This window comes from Adiantum capillus-veneris, chromosome 3 (genome assembly GCF_014529385.1).
Source record: "Adiantum capillus-veneris isolate H3 chromosome 3, ASM1452938v2, whole genome shotgun sequence".
Taxonomy (NCBI): domain Eukaryota; kingdom Viridiplantae; phylum Streptophyta; class Polypodiopsida; order Polypodiales; family Pteridaceae; genus Adiantum; species Adiantum capillus-veneris.
The window spans coordinates 19635499-19647677 of record NC_140933.1 but is presented as its reverse complement, the minus strand read 5'-3'; the positions used below and the strand labels follow the sequence as shown (position 1 = coordinate 19647677).

General features: G+C 44.6%; 1 pseudogene; it reads left to right on the top strand.

Moving 5' to 3' along the window:
- The first annotated feature begins 9130 nt into the window (after positions 1–9130).
- LOC147460567 (uncharacterized) lies at positions 9131–10554 on the top strand (annotated as a pseudogene).
- Positions 10555–12179: the final 1625 nt, after the last annotated feature.

Here is a 12179-nt window from a genome sequence, read left to right as displayed (position 1 = left end):
TGGTTGTTGCGAGCCTGTCTAGTGGAGCTGTTTCGACAACAAACTGTGATTCATTGTTTTTCACTATATTAATGTTCCAAGTGTAGACATCGATACAAGACGAACCTTCGAGCAGGTGCTCATTCTCAATGCTTTCCCATGGCAAGAACAGAAGGCATTGTTCTCTGTAGTGGTTGTCAGGGTCTTTGGCTTTATTGTATCTAACGTACCGTATGATGCATACCCTCCGCAGCAACGTGTCAGGCTTGGAGGGATTTTTGGTTGTGGAAGCAAAGTGGGCCAAGCACATGGGAAAGAATGAGTGTGGTCTGGAGGCATATTTATCGGTGATGGAGGCAGAGAAGATATCTGTCGTGTCGAGGTGCATTTTCTGCAAGGTGTTCTTTTTTTTTAGAATGAGAGCACGTTATTCAGGTGGATTAGTATTTATGTATATGAATTCTCTAGAGGAGCTATGCAACAGAAGCGAGAGACATATGTAAGCAGGTTGTTGTGAACTAATTTGCTGTGTGTTAAGGATTGTGCTACCATATTTTCGTAGTCTCTCCAATGTTGTTGCATTGTTTGGGACACAGTGATCACTAGGCTGTGCCTTGATTGCTCCTATTAATGTATTGTCCATATTTGTCACGTATGAGGTGCAGTAGCTCGCAGCTCCATGTGCGTTTAGCACGAATTGTATATCTGTGTTTGCATTCCAAAGTGAATCTATTGAATTATTAAAGTTGTTCCTGAATATATCGCTTGGTTTGCGCTTGAGGAAAAGAGTGGGTCCCGAGATAGTTGCTTGCAATGCAAGCAAGTACTGTTCCATGGAGAGTTGTACTTGTTCTAGCCATTCTTCGATGTGGGCGCATTTTGTAAATCAATTTGGCTGAGTTGTCTTCCAACTTGTTGTAGTAAACCTTACCTTGTCTAGCTATGTTCACCTCAAGTATTCCTTGCCGGATAATAGTTGTGAATGGCATGGGAAAACGTGGAAATCCAAAACGACAACTTTTGCTCTGATTTTGGCAAGTCTTATGGTGCTTGTGCTTGTAAGCTTCAGAAAGGTCATTGGGCAAGATGGATCCATCTGGGCTATGTGGGTATCTATAAACATTACAATATCTTGATCTGAGTGCATTGTGAGTGATGGGGCATTTTCTAGCCACAACAAACCATGATCATGTTGGCTACCGCGACTTTGGAACTCGGTGATGAAAAATAAATCTTATATTTTGCCACATATAGAGTAATCAGTCCGCAACAACCGTTTCATTGTGTTGAGCCTGTTGCCATAGAAACGAGCAGTTGTAATGGGATCGGCACGAATGAGGCGACGTTGGTATCACCTCAAACTCTCCTCGGGCTCTTGGCTCAGCGGGACTAACTTCTCTAGTGCAGCAAGAAGCTCTTTCCATCTTCGTTCTGTGGAGGAGAACGTGACAAAAAATGTGGGCGGTCCAAGTTGTCGGATCATTGCGAAGACATTTTTTTTCATCTTTTCCTTGTAGTCGGGGGATGTGCGTAGTGCCTCGAAGTCTCTGAAGCCTAATCTTGAGTTGAGAAGGCTCTCTATGTTTGTGTCTTGTACAACTTGCCTTGCAGTCAGAGTTGTACCTGCTAGCTTTCCCTTGCACATTCGCACCCAAACAGAGGAAGCAACTTGTTGTGACATGATTTTGATAGACTTGAAACATAAATTTTCGATGTCCAGGGAGAATCTTCTGTCAACATTCAGGAGCTCCCACTTTGCAATCGTTTGATAATCTTTTCTTGCAGCCTCTCTATATCTTCTAGGGGACCCAAAGAAAAGAGTTGGGAAGCTCAACTCTTTGCAATACTCATCCGTGAAGATGCTCAATGGTGAATTTCCCTCACAAGGTGCAACATGAAGAATCTTGCCACTGTAATCGACAACCTCTGCCGCACTTGTGACCCCATGAAGCATGACATCAGTCTGTTCATCCTCAAGCTCAACATCATGCGCATTGGCATCAACGATATTCGTAGGAGGCATACTTAGACTAGAAAGCTGTGCAAGCCACTTTTCGTTGATCGTGACACCTTCTCTCGTGTAGAGTGGTGTGGACAATAGCGTAGTAGTTGCACGCATTGTGAGCAGGGGTCGCACAACACCGCTTAGGTAACATCTATCGTATTTGAGCTTCTATTTGATGTCCACAAGGACAGAAGCCTCATCCTCAATGAAGCGAGGGAGGACAACCTGGCTCTTCTCCAAGTTGGCAAGCACATTGGCAACGCTACCTCTAAGCCCATACTGACCTTCGTATGTCAGTTCACGTACCTTGGCAAAGGGAATACGAATGGAGACCAAGCGTGCCTCTACGGGGTTTAGATCTGACACAAAAGAAAGCGTTGGATTGATCCCTGTCTCTTGCAAGCTCCACAGGTGATTTCTATCGCTTCTCGAGTGTTTCTTGCACTAGCTACAGACATACACATCCCCATAGCGTCTTCGCTTTCTTGAAGTGGATTCCGCAACTGGAGGTAGAAACTGACGTGTTATCAAGCGGCGGAATAGCAAGCGTCCACATTTTCCACAGGGTGTAATGGGCTTCTCCTTGATGCTTTTGTTGTATTTCTTAATCAGCTTGCTCAACCTAGCATGGGTGCGTCGTATATGACCACCACTCACCAGGCCCTCTCGTTCTTCAGGCATGAAAGCTTGCATTTGACGGCCTAGGTTGTGTGCAACATGTGTGTGAGCTTGGCTTGGAACATGTGGACCACCTCAACATCAGGAAAATCCTCATGCAACAAGCATAGCCTATGCAAAGTGTCCACCTCATCTTCTTTTCATCCAACACGTGCACGGCTTGAGCACATTGTGAAGGTGGGAAGGTATGTGATGCCATTGCTTGTTTCAAAAATCAGAATGCTCTTTACAAGAAATGGTTTCGATGCCATCCTCAAGATGATTCTTCTCATGCTTCCATTTCTTTTCAAATACACTTTTAACCTACAAGTCGTAAAGCGAGCAAAGGCTGTTAACACGTCGAGGCTAAGAGCAAGTAGGTTGGCGCATGTTGAATACAAAGATGAGAATTTTGTGACCGTCATTGTGCTAGTGGCCCCATCAGTACGGAGAAGAGACAAGCACTCAGGACAGCATGTCTTTCAAGCAAGAAGCTCTCAAACAAGTCGTTGAGCAAATTTGATCTAAGGTCATGCAGTGCGCCTATTGAGTTTTGGAGATGGTGTAGCGCGAGGAGGATGTCTGAATTATTTGGAAATTGTGCCGCAAAATGGTATCGGCATCGTGTTCGGCCAAGTGAGTCATTGGAAAGACATGCAAAGGTTGTAAATATTAAGTCACCTTGTGTGTTTGTTTGTGAGTGTGTGTTAGAGCGAGAGCGAGAGAGAGAGAGAGAGAGAGAGAGAGAGAGAGAGAGAGAGAGAGAGAGAGAGAGAGAGAGAGAGAGAGAGAGAGAGTGAGAGAGTCTGTGCTTTGGAAGGTTGAAAACATGGAGAAGAAGGAAGAATAGAGAGCGAGTTATGGAGAGACACCACGGAAACAAGGCTCAAAAGCAAGATACGATTTTCTTACGAAACGCGATATACAATGGACAAGCCAAAATTTAGTTCATCGATTGTAGAGGGGTCTAGGTAAGGAAGCATATTTTTTCGTAGTGAAAGGCCAAAAGCTATCAAAATCGATGCTCTCAAAGTATCTAGTGAGGCGGTCTGGGGCGGGCAACAAGAAGAGTGGCCTCTAAGCACTTTTCTAGGTTCCCGTGCTGCTCAATTGGGTTGGGGTTGAAAAAAAACAGCAAACACACACACAAATCCGCAACCTAACCCTACACAAATTTGGGGCACCACCTAGTTTTGGATGCGAACTAGGACGCGTAGAGAGAGAGAGAGAGAGAGAGAGAGAGAGAGAGAGAGAGAGAGAGAGAGCTCGGGCTGCTTTGAAATGTATCGGTTGTGATCAAGCAAACACAATTATATATGTAAGAAAGAGAGGGCAGGGGGAGGGGGTGATTGTTGCACTAATACCTTCTTACAAATCTGTCATGACCAATGAAAGTGAGATTAGTATTTGTTCAACATAGCTTGAGTAAATTACACCACAACACATCACAAGAAAAGCCACCCCAATTACTGTCTTAAAGCCAGGGGAGTCCTCTCCACCATGTCGCCCTCTTACAGTATGTGGGATTTATGGCTAAATTGATGACAACACCCAGAGACAAGCTATCAAGAACTTTAAAGAAAACACCAAGACACTTACACATCATTGTTGTCCATTACTTCACGTTGGAAGAGAGACAAAGTATCCAAGCTTACTCCAAATCCATCCTCCTTGATTCAGCAAATGTTGGGCTTACACTAGTAGCAGAAATGATAGATTTCCTACTCTCAATTGAATGATCACTCTCTCTTACAATGGCATAAAGTTCCCTTGCTAATCACCCCTAATACAACACATGCATATGCATAAGACAATGAGCTTCCACTCAAGAGCTCCTTCTAGAGAGGTTGAGCTTGAATTCTCAAGATATAGCATAGTGCTCTTGCTTATGGCTCCCCCCATTTTTGTGCTAGCTACACCCTCCTTTTATAGCAACTTTGAGGGCTAGGGTTACTCCTCTAACCATGGTTGGGTTAGAATTTATTTTGCTTGGAATTATCAAGAAGTTGGTGGGGAAAAAGAGAGGAGAGAAATGGAGGTGATAGGACTTTTCATAGTGGGTTAGTGTTAGTAAATTAGTAGAGTTAGTATTTTAATTGATTTACAAATGGAACTGGATATTTACAATGGGAGTATCCAAGTAGGATACCAATAAGGAAGAAAAAACTCTAAATAGGTAAGAAAATATGGATTTCTTACAATGTTGATGCTCCAAGTGTCTTGAGTAGGGTCAATTTTGACGCTTGTTGACGGTCCACTAGCTTTGACGGTACATTTTTTCCACTCTTGACCTTCCTTGGGAGCCAAGGTAAGTGAACATGAGTAATCAATCACTATGATGCTGTCTTTCAAGAGAAGAGGCTGAATTTTGTGGTTTTTTTGATAGATATGGGTAATATGGATGAGAAAAAATGATACTAGGTGGTCAATTTTGGAATGGAAGTATGTGTAGGAGACATGAGTTCACCATGGTTTCTCTTATTCTTCAAGGTTGAGAAGAAGGTGAGTAGGGTGCAGAGAGGAGTGGTGAGAGAGGTGGGGATGATGAGTGGAGAAGTGTGTGTGAAAGAGGAAAATGATAAAGTGGAAGAGGGGTGTGGCTGCATAGCATGGGCAAACTGTGGTCCACCAATAAAATCATAGCTCACAGCTCGTAGCTCAAAAAAATATGAAAAACTTTGAGGTAAAATTTCAGCTCAGGAGCTAAAACTTTTGTTTGTATCACCTTTTCAAATTCGGGTAGCATGTGATCTTTAAAAATTCAGCAAAACCGATTGTTTTTTCCACTGCACAAAGTCCTTGTGAGGTCCTTCTTTGGATGATTCTTTTGAATACCTCCAAGAGTGAGCTCCCCATGGTGCATGCATGCATGCCACATACCCTTGACCTTATTTGGTAGGTCTATAATTGAAGATATTACTGAGATCATGATATAAGTGAATAGTACAACTAAGAAACTCAAATATTGAGGGGTCAAAAAAATATGTACATGTCAAATATAAATAATATAGGTGGAAAAAATATAAAGGAGTCAAAATAAATCTCTCTCATTATAAGTCTACCATAAAAAGATGAATATTTTTGGTGGTCTAATTTATGAGAGTAATAGAGAATAGATGTAGGAAGGAAAAAATTACAATAGTGAAAAAATATACACATAAATAGAACTAGTTTTTTTGGATTTTTATTGGGATGGAGTTACACCAAAAATAAGAGAAGCTTGCATGAAATTATTTTTATATGGAATAAAGAGTATGCAAATGGTAAGAAAAAATATGGTAATGTTGAGTCAATGTACATAGCATAAATAACACACCATAGGAAGAAATATTTAAATAAATACCAAAATAATTATGAAAAATCCTTTTATTTAGGCCCTATATACAATTAAATATTTACACACAAATGGGCCATAATATACTTATATTTTTTATATTTTATTTTTTTTGGCTCAACTAGCCCAGTGATGACTAGCTAATTAAGGGTTTTTAAGAATATATGGGAAAAGTCCCCTAACTCACACACACCTATATACAGTGAAATGGTAGGGATAACCAAAATTTTTGAGTGATTTGATAGGATGAGGTAGCTTACTATGGCAATTATCGAAAGCCGAAAAACGGCTATCACTAGGTTTCCAACAGAGGAGTGAAAGATATCATAGACCAATTTGTGCCAATTTTGAACACACCCTCGACAACAGATGTAGATAAAATATCCCTCGCCTCTGGAAGCTCTCCATGTACACCTCCTTGAAGCTCATTGGCAAGCCCAGAAGACGATCCACAATAGACCCTGACACTTGAACCACCACAACACGTCTATCAATGCTGCTTCGGATCTGTGCCTCCAGCCTGATAGTCGTGTTGATGACGTGATCTTTATCGCAAATAGAACAACACAATCGGCCTTCAATCTTCTTCACCTTGGGCGAGTCACAAACTGAGCACTGGGAATGCAAGAGAGCTCTATTGAAGTTCACAAAGCGCAAAGTCCCCACAACCTACAAAAGAAACAAACGTGTGAAGACCACTAAAGATGTCTTTATGCGGTTCAGTGAAAACCATGCAAAGTCACCTCTCTATTGTAGCAGAGAATCTCACACTGTCTATGAAATGTTGTGGTCAACTCTTACTTCAAGCGTGATCCTTGCACGGGGGCCAAAGTTGTGACGTCCAGAACAGACAATGTGTGCACGTTGCCAACAAAGAGGCCAATATTCCTAGCCACAAACATAACAATGTCCTCCCTAGCCATTTGGGCCATGACCCGATAATAGCCATGCTGAAGCCAATGCTTCTCATACGTACAACTGCTTTGTCGTCTGGGGCCGGGCCCTCAGCAACAACCAAATCCCCAAATGTAGTGCCAATTCTTCTGATGGAAATTACGACTTTGCAAGACAACAAACGCCAGTGTCACCAAGGGCGGACGTGGGCTAGTAGTCTCAGAAATTGCAGTGTCAGCAAGAAATGTGTTTATCTTGGTCTCAGGATAGAAAGCAAAAGCAACAGGGAATGGGTCACAAGGTCGAATGGTTGTCGACACACCGACATGCAAGGAGAACAAAGCTGACCCAGCATCATTATGGTTTTTAGCCCTCACAAGAGGACAGTCAATCCTTACGAACAAGCCGATCTTGAGCTCCTTGTTGTAGGTCTCAATGAAGGGATCCACAAGGACGACCGTGATCGTGTCAATGCAATCGGCATCGACGATGTCGAACTTGAAGTAACGTGCATTTTTCTTTTGCCCAAGGGAGATAGACCGGTATGTGCCATACCAATTCAGGATTTTCCCCTCTATGGAGAAAGCTTTACTATCCTCATCTATATCGCTAATCATGAATAGTGGCAAGGTTTCCTTGACTAAGAAGCTTTTCCCTTTGTCCACTAGCTTGCCGGTGTCCACGACATTCTGAGCGGCTGAAGATTGGCCAACTTCAGAAAATGAGGCTGTAGCTTTGCCCAATTCATGAGCTGGCCAAGGAACTTATTGTAGAGACGAAGACGGTGCTTGTGCGCACTCCTTCCCTGGTGGAGAGTATCCTTTTCCTGCAAAAAAAAATAAAGCACCATCTTAACGCCACTCAACAATCAAGAATGCGTTGTAGCGAAGAACATCGTAGACATGTCAAGATTGTTCCAGAGAGAATGATTGTGCACACCGGCCATACCTGTACTGCCAACGGGATCGCTAATAGAGCTTCCTTGAAGCAAGGCAAGCCTACACCTCTTCCCAGCTGTGATTTCCTCGAAGCCTAAATTTGGCGGCGACCCGGCAGAGCTGGACACTACCATGTGCGATGAATGTTTCCCTGCAGGGCATGGAGGAGAGTCATCGAACCTACGCAGCTCTGCAAGAGGAAAAGAAAAGGAAGCATCCAATTAACCATAGCATTGACTAGTTGAGCAAAGCAAAGAGGGCGTAAAAAACATCCTGGAAGCAGCACACTCATAAAACGAAAGGGAGAACGAGGTGCGAAAACGAACTTCTTGGAAGGATGCGAACAAGCTTGCGCCAAATATGATTTCTTTTTGGATGAGCAAGCAAACAAGTTATTTAATCTTGGAAAATGTCACGTTTCAAATCCCTCGCCAGGTTACATACACAAGAAGATTTAGAAATTTTCTCATGCAGGAAAACGGAGTCTCTCAATGTTTTCCATACAATGCATAACATCATGAGCTTCTACACGAGAGACAACGTATATGGAGGCCTCCGAGCCAGGTGGCAAGATTGTGAGCTACTCAAGCGAGTATGATCATAAAGAGCGTCAGGTCGAGCCTGTTGATTCACTCCCCTCAGCCGATGGGGAAATGTGAGCATATGTAGCCATGCATAAGCCAAAAGCTAATGAAGGACCTGATGCCCAAGGCTGGGCTTACTGAGATTTGTGAGATGTTGGAAGTAGAGGTGGCTCAAAAAAGATATAACCATAACATAAAAGGATTGGGGTTGTGGGATACGAGACAGCCGTTGCATGTGCATGATGCTAGTGCTGTCATTGGCAAAGGCAGAGGGTCGTCGAGTGGGGTGTATGCAAAGTTAAAGAAACTAGAGGCAGCACCTTTCGGGTTGTTCTCAACGGACATGCGCCTTGGCAAGCAGGGGCAGATTATGGCGAGTGTGCAATTGCACTTCGATGAAGATGTAATGAACCACCAGTTTTCGGATTTGGCACTCGAGATGAGGTGCCCGTTCGTCAAGTATTCACAAATCCTGGCCATCAAGAGCTGGGATTTCCAAACCTCGTTTGGTAGATCAGGTATGGTGCGGTTGGAGGTGCAGAAGGGCATAGGGTTTTAGATGCAAGTTTGTTGCAAACTGTAGGCCCAAACTGTAGGCCGTCCGATGGTTTGTTGGATGGCTGCCACGTGTAGCAAGGCCTTTAGGGTTGTTTTATCAGGGTCATTTGACCCATGTGCAATTCCTTTTTGTGCTGCTCCTGGCGGGCCTCGGTCCTTTCTGCTCTACTCCTGCCAGAGGATGTGGCGCACATGCAGTGGGTGATGTCCTTGCGAGAAGACTGTTGCACAGCAGGTATTGTCCTACCACAGGACCTAGTTGTTCCATACGCAGCTTTGTTGTTTAATGGCGGGGCGTTTTCAAGGCTCTGGAAGGTGACTGCAATGAAGGGGGTTGCTCTACAGGCTGAGGCGGCGAGGACGTGGCAACGAAAGCTTTTCCATGCGTTGTTCTGCTCGTTTAATGCCACAGGCGGGCTTCTCAAGGTCTTTGAAGGCGACCGTGCAGCCTGAGATTACGAGGATTGCTCGTGTTGGTCTTTGTGGTTCAGTGCACGTGCTGAATGGAGCACAGGACAATGAGGACATGTAATTTCCATGTGGTTGTTGTAGCCTATATGACAGGCCAAAAAGGGCAGCAAAATGCTTTGTAATATGTTCTTGCTTCGGGTGCTATCATTATACTGTGTCATGGCAGCAAGTCTGAGAATTTGTTTTGATGTGTGAGCTTTTGAGCTACATTATCCAGTGCAACATTCTCTGTTTGTCCTGCTTTGTACAAGCTTTTGAGCTACATTACCTAGTGGAAGATTCTCTCTCTGTTTTTCTTTTCAGTTCTTGCTTCGGGTGTTATCATTATACTGTGTCATGGCAGCAATTCTGAGAATTTGTTTTGATGTATGAGCTTTTGAGCTACATTATCTAGTGCAAGATTCTCTGTTCATGTTTGAGCTTTCACCCATCTGTCACTATTCAATTTGTATCTGCTTATATGCTATAATCGCAAATTTAAATCAGTCGAGCATTTGAAAGTCCGCTGTAGATTGGTTTGAGGGTTTGTTTCTTGCGTCTCAAAGTACTTGGAACGACATTTCTTTGCAAGTCATCTTTATCATGGCATCTGATGATGGCGTTGTCGGTGGCGGTGAAGGGAGTGCAAGCAATGCCTCGCCCAACAACGGTGAGAGCATGGACTTCTCTGGAGGTTTTCTTTTCTGACTCGTGCGCTCATGTTGTGTTACGTTGTTGGTCTTGGTTTGTTCGTGCTTGCGAGCGTTGCAATTGGAAAAGTTTGTTGCGCTAGTGTTGTTCTCCTGATCTTGCTGCTTGCTTTTTGTTGCGCTTGCAAGCGATGTGCTCGTGATGGTGGTCACGTGTTTGGGTCCAGAAAAGCGCAAGAGTAGGGTTGCGGGTGCATGGGCCCTTGCTGACATTATCGACAGGTCATGCTACAAGGGGCTGGACCCTCATTGCCCAAGTGTGGGATTGGCATCAGGCCGCGAGCTGCCCTGCGTGGAGCCGCGAGCAGCCATCACGGAGTTGCTCATCCAGGAGCTGAGAGCAGCCTGAGCTTTATTCAGTTGTGTGCCTCAGCGCCCGCATACGGGTTTTGTCCATCTATTTCACAGGCTTGCAGTGGGCTCTGGTACTATACCATTGCGCCCAGGTCAGGGGCTATTTTGCTCAATCGCCTGGACTGTGCAGGGCCAGGGTGATTAAGTCTCGTTGAGTTTGTGCACATAGGCAGCAGCCCTTTTTGACTGAGGGCTTGTCTCCTTCTTTTGCTATGTAATCTGGTTGTGGAGCTGTGTTGAGCTAGACATCTGCTGGATGTGTTTGGCTTATGCTTTGAGACCCGGAGTTGGGTCCGAGGTTCAAGGGATTCTAGATTCCTCTCTCTATTTTGGTACTTGGCTATCATTCAGGTGTTGCCGGCTACTACTGTAGACCCGGCCATACTGTGTCTCTCGGGTTCGAGAAGCTCTCGTGTGTTGGTCATTGTTGGAGTATTGTGGGTTCTCCGTTGTATCAAACCAGGGCCGGTAATGTGTCTTCACCTTCAGCAAGCTCTGCTCAATCCCATCGAGTACCTCGCTAGGGGGCTCCTTATCAAGAAACTTAGGTATTCCTAATTGCCATCCATGACTTCGATGTTGGTGAATTCAACGTTGCTCCTCGTGAGCATAAGGCCGCAATATAATAACACGAGCATCACATCAAATCTGGCCTTGACCTCCCAAGACGCTCATTTACTGTCATGTTTGAAACCAAACTTGGCTCGTACCATGTTACCTCCTTGCATTTTGTCTGCCTCTCCAGCTCAGGTCCACTCGTCCGTGCCATCTTGACCATCAACCAGATCGTCCACTGTAGTGCAGGACGGCTCAGGTAAAGGCACAGCCAGCCCTTTGCTTGCATCATGTCTGGCTAGTCAAGACAGCTCTGGGGGCTCAATGTCCTTAAAAAAATTCAGTCCAAACTTTTCTCCATGCTTGTCATTGAATGGATAGTTCTCCCGTGTATCGAGTGAGTACAATGATTGTGACTAGGACACCAGTTCTTACTAACGGCTGCTCATCTGCCCAAACCATCACGGCAACATGCTTGGCCGTCCACTGGTTCACGGGCCGCCTTAGTCGAGGGGAGTTTGACTCCTCCAACCGCACCATACCTGATCTATCGAACTAGGTTTGGAAAGTCCAGCTCTTGATGGCCAGGATTTGTGAATACTTGACAAACAGGCACCTCATCTCGAGTGCCAAATCCGGAAACTGGTGGTTCATTACATCTTCATCGAAGTGCAATTCCACACTCGCCATAATCTGCCCCTTCTTGCCAAGGTGCATGTCCGTTGAGAACAACCCGAAAGGTGTTGCCTCTAGTTTCTTTAACTTTTCATACACCCCACTCGACGACCCTCTGTCTTTGCCAATGATAGTGTTGGGGTATAAAGCCCAATGTGGTCGCCCAGATAAGTGGGCGGGCTGCCAGGTATGTACACATATTCTTTTGTAAAAACCTAATAAGAACTCACTATGCTCTACACATTACAGTAGAGCGAGTTCACCATATCGTCGTGCTCTTCTTCTCACACTCTCTCTCGCGTCGCACTTCCGCTCGTACTCCTTCAACTGGTATCAGAGCTCAGATCGAGGCTCGGGGCAGCACTGCAGGAGGCTAGAGTCACCAGCTCGGATTGGAGTGAAATTTGACAGGCAAAGACACAGCCCCAAATCTTGTAGGACAGCCCCTAGGTCTTGGTGTGCTCAGAATTTCATTCTGAGGTCATC